Here is a 23,720-nt window from a genome sequence, read left to right as displayed (position 1 = left end):
CCTATGGTTGTCTATTCTCTTAGGAACATATGCTTTACTTTTCCATTTTCTCTAGGTCTATTTCTCTCCTACTATTTAGTTTTGGTGTTAACTATGCATCCAAGTTTATCTATCTCTCTATGCTTCATTCTTTAGAGTCAAGTTTCTCTATCATCTCCCTATCTTCGTTTCTTTAATCTTTGACTTAATGTGTTCCCAGATCGATCACACATTAGTCAAAGAGGGGAAAATATAATCACCCAAAAATGGTCTTCTAGACTATGAGCCTATTATAAATATAAGGGGAGTAATTGAGAGGGGAGGGATGAATCAATTACCACAAAAATAAATCCTAGATTCCTTAGATGTCAATACAAATCAAAACATAAACTCTAATTAAACCATATTCCATTGTTACTTGGCAAACACACAAGAAGTCGATTAACACTATCAAATACTATAACTTGAAAAGTACTATGAATCAATTGTAACTTGGCAATAATTGGATATATTGATCTTAATGTGATTAACCTTAAATTTAACTTAGTTTCATACACATAAAAGAAATAGCATGAACACAAGTAACACCAAGATTTAACGTGGAAACCCAATTTGGGAAAACCACCAATTGCAACTAGTTACTATTTTTCACTCTTCTAAAGTGAGCCCTGTTAGGATCAAACCTTGTTAAAGGTTACAAAACATACTGTTAGGCATGATCCTATTAGAAATTTAATCAACCTATTAAGAGTAGCATTTTTAGTGGTCTTTAGACACTTCAATATAGGAATGCCGACTTGTTAGAGAATTTAGAAGTAATTGCTAAGCTAACTCTATGAAGAGATTTAGATCACTGCTACAATGGTTAGAAAGTAACCATTATATGACATAATTTTTGATGCAACTAAATTGTTGATTATAGATCTTAATTCTGGCTTGTATACTTGATCCTTTATGATTGAATGTATCTTTACATCTCGACAAGGATATTCTACTTATCCTTCTGATTCTCTTTGTCTAAGGAACTTTAAATATTATATTGTCTTCCACATATTAAATTTCCAAATTGACCTTATATTTATATCCTACACATTGTCAAGTTGGCTTGAATACAACTTAGAATACTTAATATTCATCTGCTTAGTCATCTAAAACCAACAAATAAATTAATTGAACATTAGCTAACCCTACTTGGTAGACACTAACTCAGACATGATTTCCTATGTTAACCAAGTGAAATTTATTAACATTATATATTCACAAAGTTCCTTTGGTAATTGAGTGAGCTCGATTAACACTGGTTCCATCCAAAATGTCCTTTATTAACCAAGTGAGCTTGGTTAACACTCAACTTCTACAATCTTCACTTTGTTGCTCGAGTGAACTCGGTAGATACTATCTTCAATGCTTTAAGTGAGCTTGACATACACTAACTAGCAATAAAGTGACATTTTGTGTAACATCAAAGAGAATACAAAATTAATCAATTATTTTCAACAATCTCCCTCTTTGGCATTGATGGAAACACAATATGTCATAATACAATAAATTTTTTAGAGAAAGAATAAAGTAAGGAACATATCCTTAGTTTCATTCTAATTCTCATCCATGAGAACTCCCTCTATTAAAGACATATGTCCTTACTAATTCTATGAAATATGTCCTCTCCCTCTTTATAATTTTTTTTCTATGACAACAAAGAAAATGCTCTCTCTTTGACATCTCATGCCAAAGACAATATTTAGAGAATATCAGTGTACCTTATGTATTGATTCATATGTAATGTACTTTTTTCAATATTGCATCAAATAATTGATCTTCAATATGCTCTGGTTGATGCATCACTAAACTTTATTTAGTAAGCCTTAGATAGGGGAATGGCCCATAAATTGTCTCTTAGATACAAAAATGCATTGTTAGGTAATGGATTATTGAATACGTCTACAATTTGTTCTTTAGTGTTTACATATTCCAATCTTATGTCTTTGTCTTATACGAACTCTCTCAAAATGTGATATTTTATAGCAATGCACTTGGTTTTTGTATGCATCATGGGATTCTTTGATATATTAATTACATTGGTGTTATTACAGAATATAACCACTGGATCCTTGATTTCTATTTTCATACCTGCCAATAGTTGCTTGTACCAAACAACATTGGAACAAATAACTGCTCCTGCCACATATTCTACTTCTGCTATGGACCGAGCAATACAATTTTGCTTCTTGCTTGTCCCAGACACTAATATTTTACCAAGAAATAATTCTCCACCATAGGTGCTCTTTCTATCATCAATACTTCCTATCAAATCAACATTTGTAAAGGCTTTCAAGTCCAGATTGATTCCTTTCTTGTACCATAATACATAGTCTTTAGTATTGGTGTAGGGCACTTCCCTAAACTTGAGTTTTTGTGTTGGAATTTACAATAGGAAAGGTAAACTTCTAGGGGGATGGGGGAGGGGGGGTGGTGTTGAATTAGTACTTCAAATACCATGTACACAATGTACATATAAATTATATAAATAAGTAAGCATTCTCACATATATGACACTAGATATGATTACCTAGAAACCCTCTAATGAGAAGGTAAAATTGGGGTGGGGATGACACCCACAAATCTTTACATTTGTAGTAATAAAGTGTATCCAATGAAGGTTACAATGTTTGATCATGAGACATGATCTACCCTATGAAGGATCTGCCCTGTTAAAGGCTTACAAAGACTATTAGGTCTTACCTTATTAAAGGATTTCAACATGCTTTTAAAAGTGTACCTTGTTAAAGGACTTTAACTCACAATAAAGTAAGCACCTTGTTAGAGGATTTTAATATAGCCTATTAGGAGTACTCCATTAAGATTTTTAACTGATTCACCTATTAGAATGTCTCAACATTGATCTTGTGGTTAGGACTTTGTTTCTTGATGATAGATCACCTCTAAACTAATGTATTCTTGATCCTTCTTGATTAGATGTCTCTCTGTTGTTTGCTATTTCCTTCCTTTGTTCTTCTTTAACTAATTTTGCAATGCAATTTCAATTCACAACTCCTTCGCCACCATGAATACATTTTTTTCACATGCAAACTTCTCTCTTTGCTCTTTCCACACATTTTTGAAAATTAAGGGTTTGTCCTCCTTAAGAAGACCTAGGTCACTTAGGGTTAGGTATGAATCAATGGCTGTGATTCATCCATTTTTCTATTTAAACCTTCCCTTTTACCTGATTGGATGGATGCAATTCTTAGGGATTCCAACTTAAGATTAGTCCTTATCACCAAAATATCATAATTCAATCTATAAGTAGGCTAAAAAATGGTTTACATAGTAGTTTGTGCTAATAAAAACAACTATGACAAAACTGTGTTACTTGGCATCTAAAGTCTCTGATGCTCATCATATACTAATTTCTATACTGTGACTCGACATCTGAATGACTTAGTATGCACTACTTTCTCGACTTCTAAATCACTCGACATACATTGTCTACTCAGCACTTGAGTGGCTCAAAACATGAGTGACTCGACACACACTATGAATTCAAAATGCTCTATCTTATACATGTTGTGCTCAACATATACTACTTGTTCGACATGAACTAAGTAAATGACTTAAGTATATAGACACTCACTAGTCAAAACCAATCTAAGATCAACAATATCCCCCTTTGACATGAATTTGAAAAATACTTGGTCATGCATTGATACTTTTATTCTTACAAGCATAACATATCTTTTATTTGGCTTTTGTACAAAATTTCAAAATATCAAATTGTTGCAACAAATTATACCTCAAAATCTTATAACTCCCCCTAAGTTGTTAGATCTAGCTCTATACTCAAAATGTTACCCCTGTTGAGTAGATGTGCCTCAACTAATATTCTTTTACTTGCTTGTTGTGCTTGCTATTCTTTGATTTCTCCCCCCATGCTCTACCTCTTCCTTAATTTAGTACTATTTCTCCCCCTTTTCTTAAGCTAACTTTCTCCCCCTTTTTGACACTAATGTCAATGGACTATACACTTATAGTGTATTTTTCCAAGAAAGATTTATGGAGCTCAAGGATAATCTCAAGAGCATCATTCCAATTGTCACAAGCTACCTCCAAAGATTTAATTTGGATGGCTAGTTTGGTAGCAAGGTGAATTGGACCATCTAATGTAGAAAGATTGAGGTCTTTCTTCATAGGATTTCTACATAGCCTAACTCCTTATGAAAAATCTCCATGTGAGGAGTCAATGTAGTTTTGATGCTTATAAGTTTGGCCCTTATGTTGGTTTCATTTGTAGATAATGTTGCTAACTGATTTTGAGTTTGCAATAAAGTCCTAAAATGCTTCTCACTTTGAGCTAGAGTCATGGGTAATTTTGCACCTGATGAACTTAATTGACTTTCCAAGCTCAGAATGTGATTCCTTATCTCTTGTGTGAAGAGAGTAGGATTACATAGTTTGGTGTACAGAGAGAAAATTTTCTTAAGTACCTTCTTCACACTTTCCACCTTAGTTTCCAATACAACTTGTGTAAGTGCTATATCACTGGATATTTTCTCATTCACTTTACTTTGAAATTAATTTTCAAACCATTCTAATAATTTTGCATTAGTATCAAGGTCTACATTACTTACCTTTTCCAATATATTTGTCAATTGTTTAATAAGTGTCTTTTTTTGCATTTGGAGTAGGCAGATTAAATGCATCTAGGAAGATGTCTTTAATATCCAAAAAAACCTATGCTCCCTTTTGAGTAGTTCTTAATGTTTCTTTCTAGCTAGGGCTTCTTAAAGTATACCCATCTACTCAATTATCATCATGGCATAATCATATTTTGGAAAAACAATTTCTTCATCCAGGCTTACATCTCCATATGTTATTACCTCTTTTTCCTTTGATGAACTTGGACTTGGCATTGAGAATTGCAAAGGTGTTGCATCTGTGCTTGGCTTTTGAAGAGTGTGATTGGAAGGAGTGCTAGATTTTGGTAAAGTTATCAGTGCTTGAATTGTTGCTAGCTCCTTCAACTTTGGTGTCAACTCAGTTTCTTCAAGCTTGTTCTTTTCTGCCACATTACCTTGAATTGCACCTTGAACTTGTGCTAGAGGTGCAAATGAATCTAACTGACCTATTTGACTTTGTGTTTTAGTAGTGGCTTGAGTTTCCACTTTATCCTCTCCAATTGTATTAACCTTTTCTAGTGTAACTTTTGGTACTTTATCTGAAGATTGTACATTAGTGACTTGAGGGGTAATTGTAGGTAGTTCTTGTGTTTTCACCCCCTCCCTTGTAATGTTAGTCACCAATTTTTGAATTTCATATACACTCACTAATACAAGGTTGTTACACAATTTGTCATGTAGTGTAGATTGATCAAGTCTCTTTTTCAAGTCTTCCCATGTTAAGGGGTTGATGTTGTGAGTAGTGAGATTAGAAACATCCTTTACTATGATAGTTTCAGTACTTACACTTATTATTTGTGGATAAATAATATTTGGTATTTGTGTATATTGTATAGTCTATTCTTGTTGCTACTTTCTTAGTTGTTGCCTAATTATCTACATTCATTTCAGTACCTCACTCGACTATGTCTTCATTATTGTCATTTTCTTCATCATCTTTAAACTCAATAGGCTCTTGCTATTGGATACAATTGATTAATTTTATGTTTTCTTTGATGTTACACAAATTTCATAAATATATTAGTCAGTAAATGCCAACCTCATTCAGGCAATGAAGACAATTCTTAGTGTCTATTGAGAATTCCTATGTTTGCCTAGTTTAGAAGGTAGTGTCTATTGAGCTCACTTTGACATCAGAGGGAAATTTGTAGAAAGCGAGTGTTAATTGAGCTCACTCGGGTAATGAAGAAAAGTTGGATGGAACTAATACTAACCAAGCTCACTCAATTGCCAAAGTATTTTCTAAATTTGCACTATTAATCAAGATTCTGTTGGTTAACAAAGGAAATCATTTTAGAGTTAGTTTCTACTGTGCAAGGTTTGCTAATGAAGGATTTTCTTATTTTGTAGGATTAAGCTTAATTAACCTATCTATTGATTCCAGTCAAGTAAGGTGATGAATATTGATTATTGTAAATTGTATTTGAGTCGACTTGACAAAGTGGAAGGTATAAGTATAAGGTCAAGTTGTGATTTCAAGTGCGTGTGTGAAAGTGGAAGAGAATGTGCAAATTATGATGGTGTGATTGAAGATCTATTAATGAGCAGAGGAAGAAAATTTGAAGGATTAAAAAAATATCCTTGTGGTGCAACAAAGCCATATTCAATCAGGAAGGATCAAGTATAAGCCAAAACAAAGATCTAAAATCAGAAAATTAGTTGTAGTCAAATCAGGTCATCTCATTGTTACTCTCTAACTATTATAGTAGTGATCTAAATCTCTTAATAGAGTTGGCTTCATAGCTATTTGCAAATCCTCTAACAAGGTGGAAATTCCATTCAATTGTTCTCAAGACCTCTAACCAAGCCACTCCTAATAGAGTGATTAAATCCTTTAATAGGGTCACACCTAACAATGTGTTTTGTAACCTTTAATAGGGTTGGCTCCTAATAGGGCTCAATTTAGAAGAATGAAATTAGTAACTAGTTGCTATTGGTGATTTTTCTCAAATTGGGTTTCCATGTTAAATCTTGATGTCAAATGTGTTCACGCTATTTTATTTATGTGTTTGCAACTAAGTTAAAAGAATGGTAATCATAGATAACATATAATGGTTTATATGTTAATATTTTACTAAGCTAATCTAGTTATTACTGAGTTATAACATTCTGTGTGTTTACCGAACTTCAACAATATTTAGTTATTTTTTTGCATTTTGTACTAACATCTAAGGGGTTTGGGATTTATTTTTGGAGTAATTGATTCACCTATCCCCTCTCAGTTACTCCTCTTATATTTCCAACGATTGGTATCAAAGCTTTTAGTGCTTGTAGAAAAGGTTACAAGAACCTAAGCTAAAGATCATGATGTCTTACAAAAGAGAGGTTCCCAAGTTGAACAGAGACAATTTTCCAACATGGCAAGGACTTATGAGATTACATCTAGCTACCATTAGTTATTTAGGTTTCAAGTATCTTGATGCTGAATATAAGACTCCCACTAGTACATTATTCGCTGAAGACATTGCTGAAAAGGAGAATCACAATATAATGATGATTGATATTGTATCTTCTCTCAATTATGCTGAATTTTATGAGGTAAAAGACTGCAAAATTGCTTTTGCAATGTGGAACAAACTGAAAGATATATATGGAGGAGATGAAAATGTAAGAATAGCCAGAGCAAAATGTCTTAGATTACAATTTGATCAAATGAGGATGAGAGAAGATGAAAACATTGAAAAATATGTGGAAAGGATCAAGGCTAGTGTAAGTGCAATCAAAGCATCTAGAGTAGACATCAAGGGGGAAATTGTTGCAAGTAAAGTGCTCATAACTCTTCTTCCCATTTATGTAATTAGAGTATCTACTATTCAAGAAATGAGATACGATCTAACTAATAAGATAGGGTTGGGTGCTCTAGTTGGAAGATTAATAATTTTTGAGTTAGACAATTATGATAATTATGTTCCTGCTTTAAAGAATATTGAATCTACATTTAAAGCTAAACTCTTAGTCAAAGAAAAGGGTAAAAGGTCAAAATCCAATCAATCAAGAAGTGAAGAAGATGGATCATTAGAAAAAAATTTAGATAGTGATCTTGAAGTTGTTGAAGCCCTGCTTGCAAGGAAGTATTCCAAAGGAAGAGGGAAGTACAAAGGTAAAGTTCCTTTGATATGATTTTCTTGTGAAGCAATTGGTCACATTGCGGCTAGGTGTCCAAACAACAAAATTAAGGATGAGAAGAAAAGAAACAAGCATAAAGGCAAGAAGGACTCCAAGAACTTCAAGGACAAAGGTAAGAAATCTTGTTTCATAGCTAAAGATTTTGATAACAATAAAGATGAAATGGTTTATATTGCTATGAAAGATGAATTTGATGATGAAGGAGATAAGATGGCACTTATCTCACATGTTAGAAAAAATGATATATGGATTATCTCACATCATATGACTAGTGAAAAAACAAAATTTGAGCATATGGAATATTATGATGGAGGTAGTGTAAGATTTGGAAACAACTAAACTTGTAACATAAAAGGAAAAGGATGTATCTTGTTAACTAAAGAACTTTTGTGTGATAATTCTTATTGGGTTGAAGGACTAAAACACAATCTACTAAGTGTGGCACAACTAAATAACATTGGATTCAAGGTAGAATTCATGAATGAATAGGCCAAACTGCTAGATGGGAAAGGAAATTTGGTTGGTTTTGGCAAGAAAACAAAAGGTAATCTATTTTATCTTGTTCTCAGTGATTGTTCATGTTTTATTGCTCAAGCAGAGGAAAGTTAGTTATGGCACAAAAGGCTATGTCATGTGAACTTTGATAATCTGGTTAAGATAAGCAAACATAAAAGAGTAAGAGGTATTCCTAGTTTGAAGAAGCCTGCCATGGGTCTATGCAAGAATTTCCAAATTGGTAAGATGGGAAAGACAAGCTTCAAAAGTAAAGACTATTAGTCAGAAGAAGTCTTGGAAATTGTTCATACAAACTTATGTATACCTATTGGAATAGAAAGTTATAATGGAGAAAAGTTTTTTATTCTCTTTGTTGATGACTAATCTAGAATGTTGATAGTAATGTACCTAAAAGAAAAATCTAAAGCCCTTCAAAAATTCAAGTGGTATCTAGCAAGAGTAGAAAAAGAAACTGGAAAGAAGTTGAAAAGCCAAGATCAGACAGAAGTGGTGAATTCATCTCTCATGAATTCAACAATTTTTGCATTGAAAGAGGAATCAAAAGACAAGTATCTACCCCTGGTACACCATAACAAAATGGTATAATAGAAAGAAGAAATAGATCTATCATGGATTGTGCAAGAACCCTAATGATTGAAAAGAATGTTGCTCTCAAATACTGGAAGGAAGCTATCAACACTATAGCTTATACCTTGAATAGAGTTCAGTTGAAGAAAGATTCAAACAAGACACCTTATTAGCTATGGTATGGCTACAAACCCAATCTAAGCTACTTGAAAGTATTTGGTAGAAAATGTTACATATTGAAAGAATATAGAAAAGGAAAATTTAATGTAAAAAGGGATGAAGGCATATTTCTAAGATACTCCTATAGAAGTAAAACATATAGATGTTTGAATTTATCTAGTCAAAAAATTATAGAAAGTGCACATGTCAAAATTGATGAATATGTAGAAAAGAGTGAAGAAGAAAGAAACAAGGAACTTGAAGACTACAAAAGATTCATTTACTATGAACCTGATACTTTGCCAAATCTATCTGAGAAGAAAGAACCTTCAACTCTCGAGTCCCTAGAAAATCCAATAGTTATTGAGTTGTACATAGTCCAACCTGAGCTGCAAGGACTCAAGTCACAATTAGAGGCTACCAAGCTAGGTCAAACCGAGCTTGATGAACTTGAGTCACAAACAGAAGGAACAAAGCTTGAAACTCAAATTCAAGAAGAAAATGATGGAACTCATTCAAAGACCAAGGAGCATGTGTTAGAAAGATATGTCAAAAGACATCATGTACCTGGTTAGATCATTGGAGACAAATAAGATGGAACAATGATAAGAAGAAAATTAAAAGGTACATGTTTACTTACTGAATTTGAACCTAAAAGTGTTAAAGATGCTATAGAAAATGAAATTTGGATTGAAGCAATGAATGAAGAGACAAAATAGATAGAAAAGAACAAAACTTGGACTCTTGTTCCTAACCCCAAGGATAAAAATGTAATTGGTACAAAATGGATATTTAGAAATAAGTTGAATGAAGATGGAAAGGTATCAAGAAACAAAGAAATATTGCTATACAATAGGTTACTCTCAAGAAGAAGGTATTGAATATCGTGAGACTTTTGCTCCTGTAGCAAGAGTTGAAGGTGTTAGAACTTTACAAGCATATGTAGCACATAAAGGATTTAAAGTATACCAAATGGATGTTAAATCAACTTTCTTGAATGAAATTCTTGATGAGGAAGTCTACATTGAACAAATAGAAGGTTTTGTAGATCCTAGCAAAGGAGACATGGTTTGCAAACTACACAAAGCTTTATATGGTCTCAATAAAGCTCCTAGAGCTTGGTATGAAAGACTCCATAATTACGTGGTACAGATTGGTTTTCAAAGAACTAATGATAATAGTAGTCTGTATATCAATTAAGGAGAAAATAAGAAATTTTGTAAGTAGAAATATTTGTTGATGATACTCTATTTATAGGAAATGATGATTTATGCAAAGCATTCTCAGAAGAAATGAGTAAATAATTTGAGATGTTCATGTTTGGTGAAATAAAATTCATTGTTGGATTGCAAATACAACATAACAAGAATGGTATCTACATCACTCAATCTAAGTATATGAAGGAGACACTAAAGAAATTTGGAATGGAAGATCTAAGACTAGTTGGAACACCTATGTCTACTGGACATAATCTTTCCAAAAATGATGATTCTAAAGAAGTAGATAAGACCATTTACAGATCAATGATTGGAAAAATATAGTATGTAGTTCACACAAGGCCTGATATTGCTCTAGTAGTTGGAATAGTGGCAAGATTCTCAACAAATCCCAAGGAAAATCACATGATGGCAATCAAGAGAATGATGAGGTATCTGAAAGGTATTGAAGACTATGGTTTATGGTTCAAATTTGGAGGCAATTTGGACTTGAAAGTATTTACTGGTGCTTATTGGGTAGGAAGTCTTGATGATAGGAAAAGCACTAGTGGTGGAGCATTCTTTCTTGGTAAAAGACTAGTATCTTAGACAAGCAAGAAGCAAAATTGTACTTCTCAATCCACAACAGAGGTAGAATATGTAGCAGTAGCAGTCAATTGCTTTAATATTATTTAGTTCAAATAACTATTGTAAGGAATGAAGGTATAAATCAAAGATCTAGTCATCATATATTGTGATAACACTAGTGCAACAATCATATCAAAGAATCCAATAATGCATTCCAAAACAAAGCATATTTTTATAAAATATCACCTCTTAAGAGAATTGGTGCAAGATAAAGAAGTTAGATTGGAATATGTGAATACAAAGAAACAAATTGGAGACATATTCACCATTCAATTACCTAAGGATGTATTTCTATATCTAAGAGGTAAGCTAGGGGTCATTCCCTATCTAGAATTCACTAAATGAAGTTTAGTGAATGCATCAACCAAAACCTGTTGAAGATCAATTAATTGGTGCAGAATTGGCAAGGGCATATTGCAGATGAATCAGTACTTAAGGTACATTGGTATTTATAGAGTTATTGTCTTTGGCATGTGTTGTCAAAGAGGGAGAATTTTACTATCATATCTTTGAGAAATTTTTGGAACCAGAATAAAGTTAGAAACTAGAGAGGGAGAAGTCTTCTAAAAAAGAAGTATGTTGAAAGAGGGAGGATGTTTTGAATGAACTTGGTAATAGCCATTGCAGACAAAATTCTATGAAAGGAAGAGCTCATACTGATAGAGGGAGTTCTCAAATCTAAAATCCAAAATTTATTATGCTATGACATTTTGTATTGCCATCAATACCAAAGAGGGAGATTGTTGGATACAATTAATTAATTGTGTGTTGTCTTTGATGTTACACAAATTCCATAATCATTATCAGCTAGTATATGTTGAGCTCACTTGGGTACAAAGATAGTTCTTAGTGTCTACTGAGCATTCCTATGTTTGCCTAGTTTAGAAGGTAGTGTCTACCGAGTTCACTTAGGCATCGAAGGAAAACTTGTAGAAAGTGAGTGTTAACCAAGCTCACTCAGGTAATAAAGGAAAGTTGGATGGAACCAGTGCTAACTAAGCTCACATGGTTGCCAAATCATTTTCATAAGTTTACATTATTAAAAAAGCTTATGTTGGTTAACAAAGGAAATCATTTCAAAGTTAGTTTCTACCGAGTAGGGTCGGCTAATGAAGAATTTTCTTATTTTGTTGTACTAAGCTTAATTGACTTATCTATTGATTCTAGTCAACTAAGGTGATGAATATTGATAATTTTAAATTGTATTTGAGCTGACTTGACAAAGTGGAAGGTATAAGTATAAGGTCAAGTTGTGATATCAAGTGTGTGTGTGAAAGTGAAAGAGAATGTGCACATTATGATGATGTGATTGGAGATCTATTGATGAACAGAGGAAGCAAATTTGAAGGATAAGAAGAATATCCTTGTGGTATAGAAAAGCCATATTCAATCAGGAAGGATCAAGTACAAGTTAGAATAGAGATTTGAAATCAACAAATTAGTTGTAGTCAAATCAGGTCATCTCATTGTTGCTATCTAATAATTATAGCGGTAATCTAAATATCTTAACAGAGTTTGCTAAACAACTATTTGAAAATCCTCTAACAAGGTAGCAATTCCATTGAATTGTTCTCAAGACCTCTAACTAGGCCACTCCTAATATGGTGATTAAATTGTTTAATACGGTCACACCTAACAGTGTGTTTTGTAATCTTTAATAGGGTTGGCTACTAATAGGGCTCACTTTAGAAGAGTGAAAATCAATAACTAGTTGCTATTGGTGGTTTTTCCCAAATTGGGTTTCCACATTAAATCTTAGTGTCAAATGTGTTCATGCTATTTTCTTTATGTGTTTGAAACTAAGTTAAAAGAATGGTAATCACAAATAATATCTAATGGTTTATATGTTAATCTTTTACTGAGCTAATCTGGTTATTACCGAGTTACAACATTCTATGTGTTTACCAAGCTTAATAGTATTCAGTTATCTATTTTCATTTTTTATTGACATCTAAGGGATCTAGAATTTATTTTTGGAGTAATTGATTCACCCATCCCCTCTTAGTTACTCCTCTTATATTTCCAACACTTGCTCACCTGCTTTGACTGTAGCTAGCCCATATGTAATTTTCCACATTTATGTGGTCTTCTTTACTACACCTTCAATGTTGTTATATAGTATGCTAAATGCCCTATATTTAGAAATAAATCTAATAGAATATTTCTTTATAGCTTTAGCTATATGTGCCTTACTAAGTTTAGGCATAACTTGAGCAAGGGACATCTCCCTAATTTCCCTTTCTAAGTTCAAATAATAATGCCATTTTTGCTCAACTCTTTCATATAAAATTTTAGACATAGATTTGGAAATCTCTAGAGGAGTTGTCTTAAATTTTTCCATCATGGCATATATTGCCTCCTCCACTTGATTCTTTTCAACATTTCCAAGTTTTTCAAAATCAATGCGAGAAGATCTTGATAAATCTGCATTATTTCTAACATTCTCACATAGGTTGTCTAGATCTAAAGATGGATTATGACTCACCACTTTAAATTGGTTGTTGTCATTAGATTCAGTTCTTTCCTCATCTAATTTAGCCTGAGCAATGTATTTTCTCCTTGGTCTTTTCTATGTTCCTCCTTCCTACTCTGTAGGTTTGGATTTCTCTTTAGTCTTTTGTGCAGTGACACATGCACTAGCCCTTGTGGTAGGTGTTGTACATTTTTTTTGGCTTGATTTTGCAACCTTCTTGGGTCTGGTCATTGTTTATGCCTTAGCCTTTCTCTTCTTCTAATCAATAGGAATAGGTGCTTCCTTGGCTTCTTCTTCCTCGACACCTTCTGTAGTTTTTGTTTCTTCCTCTTCCTAATTTTCACCCTTTCTTTGTGTCAATGCAAGTGGTGCTTGAATCTAAGTGTCTTCTTCCTCTTCATTTTCTTCCTCTTCATCCTCTTCTTGCTTGACACCTTCACCAAATTTTTCTTTCAATTTCTTTAGTAGTTTCTCCTTTTTGATGATAGAAGCAATCTTTAATTCCATAGTAATCTTAGATTTAGTCATCTCATAGTTACCAAATGCTTTGGCATCTTTGTCAACTTCTTCTTCAAGTAATGTTTTCATTGCTACAAAGGCTTCATCTATATTAATTTTGTAGCCTAATTTCCTTAGCCATCTTACTCTTGGAGTAGTTGCTTGAACATATGTATAATCAACATCAACTAGAAAACAAACATCATCATAATGTTTTTTCACCAATGATGCTAGAATCCTTAATCTCTTCTTCATGGATTACTTGAAGTCTTCAAAGTAACTAGTCATTACAGACTCAAAATTTTCACCTAACTATTCAATGAATTCACCTATTTGAATTTGCATAGACCTGTCTATCTTCCATGCCATAGTGCCAAATGTAGGAAATGTGTTCTGAACATTAAAGAAGATACATATCAAAATAGATTCAAATTTGCACTGGGAACTCTTTGTTTTCCTTATTGCTCCTAGGGTTTCAATCAATTGTTGAAGTTTCAACTCAGAAAGATCATATGTATGATCCTTCTTCACAATACAGGGAACATAGTTCAATCTGCTTGATTGGTAAAACTTATGTGCAATTTGTTAGAAATAGGGATTATTGAGAGGCGAGGTGAATTAGTAATCTACAAACTTTAGTCACCGATTGGATATTATTATTTACTTTAAACCATGCATAACCAAGCAATAAAGTAATGATGAACAATAACAATAGCAATACCTAAAGATAACTCATAACACCATATTTTGTTAACTAGGGAAACTCTGGCCAAGGAAAACTTTAGTGGGGATGATACCCACTAGATAATATACTGATATATATGTTCCTTGCTAGAGGATGGACCCTATTAGGAGTTAATGAGAAAATTCAGTATAAGTAGATCCTATTAGGAGATTCCAACCCTATTAGGAGTTGTAGTACAATGTATGCAAGAAGAGCCTATTACCTAAATATGCAATTTCAACTACAAGAAGAGCTCACTACTCAAACAAGTAGTTTACTATTATTTTTATTTCTTGTCTAATCTCTGGCTTTCAACTTGATCTCAAATCACTAGATAGCTCATATAAAACTTCACATATACCGCTTTCACAAAAGTTCGCTCATATCACATAACTTCGCAGGCACATACAAGCACTTTGCTTCCTCTTAATATCATGATATCATGCTTCTTATCGCAAGAAGTCTTTTGCATAAATAAATTTCCTTTACATAAATTGCTATTGGGTCAGCTAAAACCACAATTCACTTTTCCAAGCTAGAGTAAACATCTAGGATGTTGGCCCTAATTGGACAAGTAATTATTTTGTAAACAAAACAATTCTTTCCTTCAATTTTTCTGTCTTGCATCATCAAAATATGATTATATCTATTTTGTATAATCCATACAAAATTCCAAGGTTATACATGTCATCATCAACATGTACACTATTCCCCATTTAACTTTTCTTGTCATAATATGACTTCTGCAACATGTTATAAACAAAACAATACACTATTGTCAACCAAATTCTATACTTAGATAATTTTCTAATAACCAAACACTAAGTATCTTTATTTCGGAGGTTTCCTATCAACATGTACATCATATGTTTCCACTAATGACAAAAATCACATATCACTATTAGCCAATTGTCAACAATCTCCCCCTTTGGCATTGATGGCAACAAAATAGGGAAAATTGGCTAAGTGACAAAACTTAACTATCAAAATACACATTACATCTATTACAATCTTTACATATGTGCTCTCGCTTACAATATACTTCATATTACACATGCATCTCTCCCAACAATCTCATGTATAAAATTTTCACATCTCTCCCCTTTACTATCCAAATTTTCTACTTTCCAATTGTATTCTTCTATTACTCCCCTTTGACATCAATGACAAAGGTCAAAATGTCAAGATGCTATCCAAAAACTATCAAAACTATTGTCCTTATGCTAATATGATCTTCAATAATCATCAAAAATGATTTTCAAGCTATTCATAGCTTTGTTCCATGTCTCTTTGGTAGACTTTTCTAATGTGAGGATAACATATGATGCAATCTCAACTACATTGATATCTAAATAAATTTTTTTTGTATATGTATCCTTGGCCTTGACACATTCCTCTAGCTACTTCTCAACACAAGATAACTTTAGAGCAATAGATTCTTTGAAATCAAATGTTCTCTTCAAAATCTGTTCTTTCCAAAGTTTTAGTTTCTTGATCTCACTGTGAATATTGGCAACTTGACTCTCAAAATCATCAACTTGCTAGAACGATGTAGGATTTGGTTGGATAAAGCTTCAAGCTCACTTATCTTTGCCTCCATCTAAATATCCAAATCCTTAGTCAGTTTGCATGATAAGGTACACTAAACATACAAAGCTTTCCCTTCCTATTGACATTTTTGAAGTTCTTTTATGCATGTATCAAGATTGACAATGTCATTCTTGATATTCTGGTAGATGGTGCTAAAAAAGTTAGCATCATGGAAAATTTGAGCCTTCACCTTTGCAACATTCAAAAAATTAGTAAACTCTTCATTGAATGAATTTAGCACTTCTTGTGCTCTCAGTTCAGGACTTGACTCAATGTGTTGTACTAACAAAGTACTATGCAATTTGTCAGTCTATAATTTTTTCACCATTTTATTCTTCTATAAAAGTTTAGATACATATAAAATTAGATTAGTCTAATCATCATCAGTAGCCAAATTAGCAAGAGAGAGTGGAGTAGATGAACTAGATGGTTTAATTTCATCCTCCCTCTACTTCTTTACTACTTCTTTAGCTTTCCTCTCTTCCTCTTCTTTCCTCTCCTTTTCCTCTCCTTCTTTCCTCCCTTCTAATCTTTTCTTTTTCTTCTTCCTCAATTTTCATTTTCCTTTCTTCTTCTACAATTCATCTATTATCTTCATCTTCCTTTATTTTTCTATCTTCCTCAAGCAATTGTTGCTTGGTTTCTTCTATCTTTTTCTTTTCAACTTCTATTAGTCTCTTCTCTTCCTTAATTTGTTTCAACTTTTCTTCAACATCCTTGATTTCAAGTACATTTGGTTCAAATCCACCAAACAAATTGGTATCATCAATGTTAAGACTAACATTGGTTTGATCAATCTTCATAGTATCACCACAACTGATACTTTCAAGATTCTAGGAGTTGGAGGAGATGTTGTTTGTGACAGCATCTGACTGATAGCTACTGTTGTCTCCTTTTTCAACTTATCCTTCTTACCAACCATGAAAAAAAATGGCCTCAATTTGTTCCTCAAGTATGGAGCAAGGTTATTTAAAAATCTCTTAATTTCATCTTCATCATCAGTCTTATAGATAGTCCTTAACATAGAATTCTAAAGTTCAAGGTCTTCTTTCCTTGCTAGAGTCTTCTTACTTCTGGTTCACTACTCCTTTGATATCTTTCATACTAAGATCATTTTTTGTAATATATCTCACAGTAGATATATCAATCTGATCCTTCTCAAAATTATTGTATAGATCATAAAACTTGTTCATTTGAACAAAGTTTTCCTCATTGGCAATTATTGTGTTAATTTTCTCAATCTTTGGCTTCCATGGTTGCTAAGCTTTGCCTGCTACTTGATTAGGTGGAGTCACCTTTTCTACTTGTTTGGTTTCATATTCCTTAACCTCTTCATCATTACTAGATTCAATTGTCAAAAATTCTTTTTTTCTCTTGCCAGGTCTTGTAGCCATTTGTTTGACTCTCTTTGCCTTTGTAGTCACTGCTTCAGCCAACCTCTCTAATTTTCTCTTATGTTCATTGGGTTGAACATCAGATACTACCACATATGGTATGCTCTTCCCTGAAGATGTCTCAACAACTAAAAATGACAAGGGTTATATGTTTAATATACCTTGCTTCAATGTCTGTCTCATTGCCTTAGATTCACTTTCTAACATTTCGGCCTTAGATAATGCTTTCTCCATGATTGACTCAACCTTCTTATGGGATACCTTCTCTAAGGTTTCTTGATGAGCATGCTATGTAATCTCATCATATGCCAAATCTATACTCAACTTTATCTTTCTCTAAGTTGAACAAAAAATCAATGTAGTCAACTACAACATCATCACTCAACTCATAGCTCAAAGGATCCAAAAATGTTTCCCGAGGTTACACTACTTGAATGTAAGTATAATCTATATCAACTAGAATACATATGTCTTCCTTGAACCTATCCACAATTGCAAGTGAGATCCTAAATCTTTATTTCATCTCATTTTGGAATGTTTTCATTATCAAATTACCACTGTCCAATATCTTGTCTATAGGGTTCCTTCTACATACCTGTATAATCTTTTCCATAGTGTATCTACTCATTATATCTCTTACTGATAAGTGGGGAAATCTCTTCAACACATGAAAGAATATGTGATTAATTAATGATTGGAATCTAAACACACCATTCTTGGTTTTTTTTAAAATCTTTTCAAGGTTCTCCAAGAGTTGCATCGTCAACATTTCATTTAGATTTACCTATTATTTCTCAACACATATCTTATAAGCTGCATAAATAAATCCAGCTAAAAGTTCAACTATCTTAGAGCTTGCATAAACTGAATAAGCAATAATTCTGTTGAGAAATCTCATACCATCTTGCTTGATGGAGCTAATTACCATAGCTTTCCCATTTTATATTGCCTTAGTATACCTTTCCATTTTCTTCTTAACCATCTTTTCACCTATGGGTACACTGCCTTGTTTACTAAGACTAACTATCTCATGTATAAGCTTAGTAGAAATGTCTACTACATTATCTTGCATCTATAGTTTAACATCATGTATTCCCATCAGTATAACTTATGTCCATTCATCTGTATCTAATTCATGATAGAAGTGATACTTAAACAGGTCTAATTCTTTTAAGTGTTCAAATTCGAGCTTCATATTCATGTCGAGGTTAAATACTAGGTTCATATCCTTATTCATATATTCACTGCCAATTGATCCAAATTTGTAACTCAAATAACTTTCTATGCCTTCAAGATAAACTACATTATTTAGAGTGATAGATAGTACAAAGTCAAGGTTTCCATCACTAGATTTTACGGAAACTATTTTAAACTTAGGTCTATCCTCATTCTCAATATTGTGAACAACTAACATATCCATGATTCTTTATCAACCTCTTTCTAAAAATAAGGTTTGCTTCAAAATCACTTTGACAAGTTGCTTAGAATGTTTTCACAATGAAGTAAAATCAATTCTTTACTCCATTTATCCTCAACTTAAACTTGCATCAATTGTGTGCTTTCACAAATATGAAAAAGCTATTACTTGCATTCTACAATCAGTTAATTGCTTAAGATCATCTATTTGATCTTCAGATGTCACCCAAGGTTTACTATAGCTTCCTTCCATTATGAAAAATATCCTCAAAACTTTGCACCACAAAATTCTCTATAAAAACTTACCCTTTATCTTCTGTTAGACAATCAATTCTTATTGTAGGACTAGTAACTCTAAATTTTGTCATAACTTCCTTAGATGAGCTCCAAATCACAAGTGAGCTTAAATACTGTCTAAAAATAACTAAATACACCTTTTGCCAACTTTGCTACCTCTAATTTGGTCTTTGAATGAATTTCTCAAATATTGATGCTATGAACAAGCTTAATTCAACTTAATTGAATCAAACTCAACAACTAACTTCAATCTTCCTATCTCATTATTTAACTTCTCTTTTGAGATGTTTATTCCTTTCACAAATGCTTCATTATTTTCTTCTCAAATTTCACTTACAATGTTTCTTTGTTCTTCATTGTCTTTGCTAGTTCCAAAGTTCCTTTCATGGTTCCTTCTATCATTTTTTCTATTCTCAAAGCTTGTTTCATTATTTCTTCTATCTCTAAAGTTTCTATCCATTCTGTAGTACTTTGATGTGTGTTTGAAGTTGTTGCATAACTGATATATAGGTGCTCTTCTTCTAGGATTCTGCTGATTATCAGGTGCATGACAATTCCAAGCAATGTGTTCTAAGTTGTTACACTTAACACATAATCTATCTTCTATCTTCATAAGATCTTCCTTCTCTTGATGTCCTTTCATTAGATCTTCTTCTATCTATAAGGTTAGAATATCTAGACATTCTACTATTTCTCCTATCACTATCATACATAGGTTTCCTACAATCAATTGCATTATGACCCATACCATGACAATTATGACAATAAAAGTACTTAAGATGATTAAATGTCTTGTTAGTACAATCTCTTTTTATATTACCTTTTCCATTACATAAAAAACACTAACCTCTAAATTCGTACCTGGTTTCCTTAGGAGTTTCTACATACTTAAGTTCATCCAAGATTTCAACTTCCTTGTTTTTCTCAACTTCTTTAAGTTTCTTAGAAGATTGATTGGATTCAATCTTGTCATAAGATTTTTCTTTTTCTTTTGGATTTGATCTAATCACAAGTTTCTTTGCAAATGATGCAAAAGCATCCCAAAAGGTAGGAAGTTGTTTCATGTTACCAAGGAGTGAAGGAGGGATCATGACATCAAACAAAGCCAACTTGGATGTCTTGAAGCCTATTATGGTTTCTTATGATAAAAATGATTTGTTTGTGTAAAGACCTTAAGGGTCCTAATGATGCTTCCATGCATAAAATTATTGTAATAAGGGCCAATAGTTTCCATGAGAACAAATTTGGTTTGATGAGGTTCTAGATTAGTTTAAGTGTCTCTAGGAGTGTTAACTTATAATTTGGATAAGTCAAAAAGTGTTGTAGATTAATAATTTAATAAGTTATAAATAAAAATATTTGAATTACAATGGTTAGTATGTAAGTTGGTGAAAATAAATGTTAAGTGTTTTTTACCATCTTAATCAATAAAAAATGAGTGGAAATTAGTTGGGTAGTTAGAGAAAAGTCTTATAAATCATTTGAAGCCATTTTGTATGGGAGAGAGGCATTGTATAGACAAAACAAAAAAAAGCAATAAAATCATTCATTTATTGCATTTTACTTGAGTTGGTTGATGGATTATTAAATTGGAAGTGTTTTATGTCCATAGTGGAGGATCTAAACATCTTTTTATCAATATTAAATTGCTATTTGAATGCTTTGATATGAGGTTTTGATCAAATTTTATAATTTAGTGCTGACTATTACAATTTTTTTGAGTTTTTCTTTGATTTGGAAGTCCAAAAATGCATCTTGGAGCCCATGTATGAATGTAAGACCCTAATTCTCACAACATGGGCTCTATCTAGCATGTACATTATGTTCCTAACAAAAAAAGTTGTAAGGAATGTGTTTTAATAGGTGTACACCATGACTATGTTGAAGAAGAGAATATGAGAAGTGTGCCATGCTTATAGCAGCAGAGGATTTGACTGAATGAGGGGGTGTTTTTATGATTGAAGTTGATTTATATGATCACTATGAAGGTTTAGGAACCTTGGTTGGGTTGCAGAAGTGTTGGGGGAGTGGAGAATTAAAAAGCCCTAGATTTTGGGGTTTGGGGTATAAATAAGATCAAGTGACCAAATAAACTCTATAATCATTCTATTTAGGGCATAATCCAATAGTGTTGAGAGTTTTAGGTCTTGGGGATAAGTTTAGAGTATACTTGCTTTGTAAAACTTGTGTAATTGGCAAGCAAATTTGTCTCAGTCTTATGACAGCAAAGGCATGGTCCAAAACAACCACACTTAAGTTTCATATATGTTATGTATCTTTGAAAAGGGTATCCAAATCTGGATTTTATTTTTCAAGTCCTTTAGAAAGTGTTGGAGTTAACGGCTAAAAATTGTTGCTGCTATTATGATTTGAGTTTGGAGTTGTTAAGATCAATTAAGGCCTAGAAAGGCTATTTTTGGGTTTGGAGTGTTTAGTTTTGTTGAGATCCCTAAGAACAATTGAGTCGTCTTATATTTGATATTTTAAGACCTTTCAATCACTCTAGAATATGGCATAGGTCTTGGTTAAGCATTTTAGGTGTTGGAGGCTTTGTAGATCATTACATTCCATTGAAAACATTGTGAATCTTGTGTATTCCGTGCTCTTGCTCTTTAGACCTTGTAACCCACCACCATCCATTGCATCAAGTGGTATCAGAGCGTCAGTTAGTAGGTTCATGAGTAGGGAGAAAACTAGTTTCAAACATGCCTCCTAAGGGACAAATGGCGAGGGAGATGGAAGAGTTGAGACAAGAATTGGAAAGGGAAAGAAGAGATAAGAGGGAACTTGGAGCATCTAAAGATGGGGAAGAGAGATAGTTAAGAAGATAAAGATTGCAATTGATTGCAAGGATTGAAGCCTTGGAGAAGGAGAGGCAGGAACTTAGAAGGGAAGCGATCCATGAGGAAGATCTTGGAGAGAACAATAATGAAGAAGGGAATCATGATGCAAGACAAGAATGAGAGGATCATGAAGTAGCAGATGATCCCGATGACAGAAGATTTTTAGAGTTGATAAAGGTAGTACAGGGTACTGGACTGAAGACAAGAGTGGATTTACCCATCTATCATGGAAAGATGGAGAGTGAAGAAGTGCTTGGATGGAATGAGGCACTTGAAAACTATCTTGATCTAGAGGACATAGAAGAGGACAAGAAAGTGAAAGTGGAAAAGGCAAATTTAAGGGGAACAACCCTTACTTGGTGGACAAGTTTACATAATGAAAGAGTGGCTAGAGGCCTAAATAAGATTTCAAATTGGGACAGGATAAAGAAAATGGTAAGAAGTCAACTTTTACCATCAGACTTGGCTATACAAATGAAGATGAGAAGGAATAACTTGAAGTAGAGAGACATGGATGTCACGTCCTACACTGAGAAGTTTCATACCCTAAGCATAAGGGGAGGAGTTGAAGAAGAAGATGAAAAGTTGTGAGGTACATGAGTGGACTAAAGTTCAACATTCAAGATGAGATTGGTTTAAGCATTCCTAGGACCCTTGGGGAATCTTTTGAATTAGCCATTAGGGTAGAGGAGAAATTGAAAAGAAAGAGTGAGAGGCAAAAAAATAGAGGAGGATCTTCCATGTGAGAAAGAGGAGGAAGAAATCAAGCTAATAATTCAAGTAATCAAGATAAAGAAAAAGGGTCTACATATAAGACAAGAGGAGTTTATAGAGGAGGAAGATTTGGAGGTGGAAGAGGAAGTGGAGGCTTTACAAGAAAATGTTTCCATTGTAATGAAGTGGGCCATCAATCATTTAAGTTTCCTAAATGGATTGATCTAGATAAGGCAAAGAAAGGAGAATAAACTTAACAAAGGAGGAAGAATAAAATGAACCTACCATAATACTACTTGAGGAAGGGGAATGTCTTCTTATGAGGAATGTAGGATCAACATTACCACCAGTACAAGAAGGTATCCTCTGATCTAGATGCTTGGTAAAAGGTAAGGTATGTACTTTCTTCATTGATTCAAGGGCACATAGTAATCTAGTTTTAGTTAATATGGTTTCTAAATTAGGCTTGGCATTAGTAGAACACCCTAATCCTTATAATGCCACTTGGGTAAACCAAGATTTGAATGTAAAGGTTAGTCAAAGGGCTCTTGTAATTTTTTTAATTGGTCCATATCAAGATCAGGTTTGATGTGATGTTATGTCAATGAATTGTGGGCATATGATATTAGGAAGGCCTTGGAAAATTTCCTAGAGAACCTTACATGATGGATATTATAACACATACATTGTGAATAAGGGAAAGGAAAAGTATAAGTTACAACCATCCACTTACAAAAGTTAGGAACCCATCACTATGTGTTTCTTTGATAAAACACCATTGCAAAGTCAGCATAAAGACAAGAAGGACACTGGTTGGAGGATAAATCAAAATCTTGGGGTAGACTGTCCTAGAAATTAGAACACCTTGGGAATGCTAAAAATAAGTTTTGAAGATAAGAAGTAC

Source organism: Cupressus sempervirens, chromosome 9 (assembly GCF_028749045.1).
Source record: "Cupressus sempervirens isolate cs-2001-9-10 chromosome 9, ASM2874904v1, whole genome shotgun sequence".
NCBI classification, from domain to species: Eukaryota; Viridiplantae; Streptophyta; class Pinopsida; order Cupressales; family Cupressaceae; genus Cupressus; species Cupressus sempervirens.
The sequence above is the reverse complement of the archived record's forward strand: the minus strand, read 5'-3'. Positions refer to the sequence as shown.